This window comes from Gadus macrocephalus, chromosome 12, assembly GCF_031168955.1.
Source record: "Gadus macrocephalus chromosome 12, ASM3116895v1".
NCBI classification, from domain to species: Eukaryota; Metazoa; Chordata; class Actinopteri; order Gadiformes; family Gadidae; genus Gadus; species Gadus macrocephalus.
The window spans coordinates 3,026,153-3,030,926 of record NC_082393.1 but is presented as its reverse complement, the minus strand read 5'-3'; positions in this window follow the sequence as shown (position 1 = coordinate 3,030,926).

The window sequence follows — 4,774 nt, the reverse complement described above, 5'->3', positions numbered from 1 at the left end:
GATTCATTTATCTCCTCTGCTACAGACGTCGGCTTGTTTAGCTCCGCTTTTTTGTGCCCCATTTGTTCTTGTCCGTTTCCGTTCCAAACCTCATTCTTCACTTGGCCCCGTCTCGTGCCGATATTACACGTCCGTTTCCTCGACTTTGGGAGATGACAATGATGGCGGCGTCGTCGTAGAGAGGAGGGGGGCCCCCCCGGCGGATTTGTTGGGCATCGGTCTCAGTGAGCATGACTACGTTTTTTGGTGCGTCTGATTCCCCCACACACATCACTTTTAAGCCAATCAACATCTGCTGGTGATGTATCATTGTCTGAGTGTGCTCATTGCTCCATGCTAAGTAGTGTAGCTTGAGGCCATGAATCATTAGGAGGTCTATTTGTATACACAGGGCCTTTGAACCCGATATATATATGAGGGAGCCGACCCTAAGTGGGGTCACGACCCCTTAAAGGTTTTTAGACACTGGGTTTTGATTAAGGCGCCGTTGGCATTGACTCTGTTATCTATATAATTGCCTGGCGACATTTCAAACTGCTGAAAGATGGATCAGACTTGCTGTGCTCGAGAGAAGAAAGCGAGAGTAGAAACACAAATCCACGAGGAAATCCCGCAAAATCACACGTTATCAGTTGAGGAGAAGCCCTTGGGATTATGGGAGGGGAGGGGTAACTGATAACTTCAGGGATGGTGACAACAGTAACAGATTGGAAGAGAGCAATGGGAAAGAGACTGACAGCAAACTTGTTACAGAAAACAGCAGAGGGAGTGCGCTAAGGCAAAGGAGTCGATGTCAATGAGAAAAGAATGAAGCAGAGAAGATTGACAGCGTATAAGAGATGTTCAATTATTAATAAACCGAGAGACGAGAGAACATTAAGACGGAATAAGAGAGACAGAGAAGACATATGGCCAAAGAGGATGAACAGTTTAAATAAACAATGTCGTTTAGATTGGCGTTTAGAGAGACCTTTTGATACTTTCTTTCTACCTGAGTCAAAGGACTAAACAAGGAAAAGAACCAAATAGTTTGATAGTATTGGAGACAAAAAGAAGACAGAGTGTGAGAGAAAACATGACGTACGACGGGAGAAGAAGGGAGGTGGTGGTGAGTGTGTGGGGGTCATTACGCTCGTTCTGACTCGGCTAAGCAGATGATGATAAATGAAGCGGCGGCGAGGCTGGGCTTCCTGCTCCGTTTTTGCCGGATGGCGAGGTGCGTGCCAGTCCTTTTCCGCCTAATTACCTCTCAGACACCATTAGCACTGCCACAGACACTCAGCCCCGCCATCCTTTCCCCCGGATGCACCATCCGGCCCCCAGATGCCCCAGCCTGCACCCCTCGAAACCAGCCCCCACGAGTCTAAACCAGCCAGTGCCAACCTTAACAGCCTCCACGAGTCTAAACAGCCAGTGCCACCTTAACCAGCCCCACGAGTCTAAACCAGCCAGTGCCAACCTTAACCAGCCTCCACGAGTCTAAACCAGCCTGCACTTGCCTAAACCAACCAGTGCCAGCCTAAACCAGTCTCCAGCAGCCATAACTATCCTGCACCCGTCTAAAACAGTTCCCACCAGTCTAAACCAGCCTCCACAAGTTAGCGGTTAGCTCCACAGCTAACCGTGCCCTCCCCAACTGTAAATGCCTCCACCAGCCTACGCCTGGACCACCCTTCACCCAGCATCAATCAGCCTACAGTCTGGGCTCCATCTCTCACCCGACAGAAGCCCCCAGCATGCGACCATGCACGTTGACCGTCTCGGATATTTGCACAGGTGAGATATTTGCACAGGTGCTCTATTTGCAAGCTTGTGCGGCTGTGGTGAACATAAATCATGACTTACACACAAGGGTAAACATTTACCAAGATTTGGGACGCTTGAATGTTACACACTGCAAAGGCTGAGGATGTTTTCGAACAAGATTTTAGATAGATTTATTTATTTGGTAGCAAACAGTAATTATCATGCTGATGATTTTTTTGATTAAGTGAATCATTTTCATAATGTATTATACCCATAATTGCCCTTAATTAAATGGTTTAGTCAAGGAATATGTTACGGTTTAAATAGAAAGGAAATATGTTTTATAATATTATAATTGTATGATTGCACAAACTTTTATAGTAACAATATGCCATCGCTTATTAGCTACCATATGTTTTATTTTGCAGACACTTTCAAACTATCCCCCCCCCCCCCCCTAATTTGAAGTGCTGAACAGACTAGCAAGTTCATACATTCTTCTTAATTGTGTAAATCTTTCCAAACGTAGTAAGTGTAAAGCCCCAGGGAACGCCAATGTGTCATACGGTTCTGACTAGAGTAATAAGGGCCCTGTGGGCATAGAAATACCATACTTAAAGTCAAATCAATTATTTACTATAAACTATTATAAATGATGCATTTTCAATCTATAGATATGTGGATTTCAATATTTCCTCCTGACTTTAATCTGGATGCCAGTAGGGCCTGGATGTGTCTGAACGGATTGGCCGTAACTAGATGCTGGTGGACGAAGCGGAACCAGAATCCACACCGTCTCCCCCGACTATAAGTTGCAGACCACACTCTCCCAATTACAACATTACAGCCGGGGCCTGGTCGGTCCTGAAGGAAGCTCAAATCAGCCCATTCAGCAGTTTCTGAACAGCGCTTCATCAGATTTCTTTTCTTTTTCATTAACACTTTGGTGTAGATGCTGCACAGTACTCTCCACTTTTAATGCATGAACGAATTAACTAATAACATTCTACGCTTCCAGTTTAGATAAAGAGGAACCAAAAGGTGGTACAGCATGGTGCAGGTGACAAATGAGCCCTCTGAATCTCCCTCCACCTCCTCCGATTGCTAATCGACGTGAAGAATCTTCCTAATTTTCAAATCCCCCTTACTCTCCAGAACCAGTACCCCTTATAACTTCCCCCCACCCCCCCCCCCCCCCCCCCCATCTCTATCAGATCTTCTTCTCCTCAGCACATCCCAATGCGTGGATGTTATTGATTGAACCAGAACCTTCTGGACAGTCAGTAATTAAAGGGAACGACTAGAGGGTGTAAAATTAGCTCTGGTGTCGTTAGACAGGAACGGCGGTAGTGGTGAGTGTGTGTGTGTGTGTGGGGGGGGGGGGGGGGGTTTGGGGGTGTATGAGAAATGACTGAGGGCCAATTAAAAGCCGGCGTGAGAGATAGAGAGAAAGAGAAAGAGAGAGAGAAGAGGGGTAGCACAACGGCTGGAGATGTGGCAGTGAGATGTATGGATCTGTCTTGGGATAATGAACTCCTCAGCCCGTCATCGATCTGGGGCGAGGAGGAGGAGGAAGATGGCGGAGAGGAAGGGTCTCTCACCTCTAAAGGCAAACTCAAGGGTATATCTATCAGGGGAAAGGGGGAAAGAAAGTTGTTGCTTAAATAGTTCATTTGCGCACCGCTTGAATAAAATATTCAAGTCTGGATCATTATCGGGATTCTATAAAAATTCATCTCCCCTCTTCTCAACTCTGAAATATCCATTACTTGTTAAACACTAGTTCTCAAGCCAGACATAACATACATAAATGGATGTAAAATAACCCCGCTCCTTTTTTGTTTTCTGGCTTAAAAGGATTATAAATGAACCGGGATCTTTTCTTTCGCATAATAAGCTATAACTATACGATTATATAACAGCAATTCGCCAACCGCAAATCCTTCTGGCTGAACGCAACAAAACAATAAATGCTAAAATCTCCTTCCAGGGCCTTAAGTCACTGGGGAGCCATCTGAAGGCGGGAGTGGGGGTAATAGCCATGCTCAAGTACGTGTAACATCCAGCTAAAGACGGCTGTAAATGAGGCCGAGCCGGCGTTCACCGCACTGAAGGGGATCTCGGAACAAAAGCGGGCCGCGATGTAAGCTGTGTTTGTGGGGCATCCCCTGGAACTGGCAACCCGGCAGGAGTCCTCAGTGTGTGCAACTTTAATCCAGTCTGCGTTTGTGAAAAGCAAAAAAACACCGACGGGGCAGGTTCAATAGGGTTCTCTTTCCCCAGTTGGATTGTTTCATGGATTGATGAATTTACTTTGTTGTTGTTATTTGTAATATTAATCGTTTTTAATTGTAATATGTTTGAGAGGGTATTGGATGGGTTTCAACAGGCGCCGTTGCTGGATCTGATTCGTCAGTCGGAGGGTTTCCCTGAGGTCCATTCCTCTGAGCAGAGGGGTGAAACGCGGGGGCGTGCAGGTTCCTCGCACGGTGTCCGGCCGCACGTCTAGCTCCCCGATGCTGCCAATTAATTAGCCGGGGACTTTCTACGGAGCCTTAAGATCACATCACAGGGGCCCTAAACGCTACATCTCCTCCTCCAGCTACGCCTGACTTTCAATGTGTTCTCTTTGATGCCGTGCGTTCTTTTTTTGGTTCAGATCTGTGAGGAATCGTCTCGATTTGATCAAAGGTCGTCGGAGAATAGACTGATAGGAAACCCTCGCTGGTATTTTTTCGAAAGTTTCGCCACTGGCTTTTCTCAGAGGTTAAAAGTGATTACATTACTGGATAAAACTAGATGGATAGATTTTCATCAAAGGCTACATTCCTCTCTCTCTCTCTCTGTTGTAATTGCACAAATTGAGTGAACCAGGTTTTCAGTGAAACTACCGGCCAACCATTAACATCAATCATAGACGGCTGACATTGATTAAAAATGTAAAAAAAAATAGGGTGGACCAAAGACGTGCTCGAGTTTCCCCCCGCGTAACGTGCACCGACGTCGTGAAAGGGCTCAAGGACAGTCA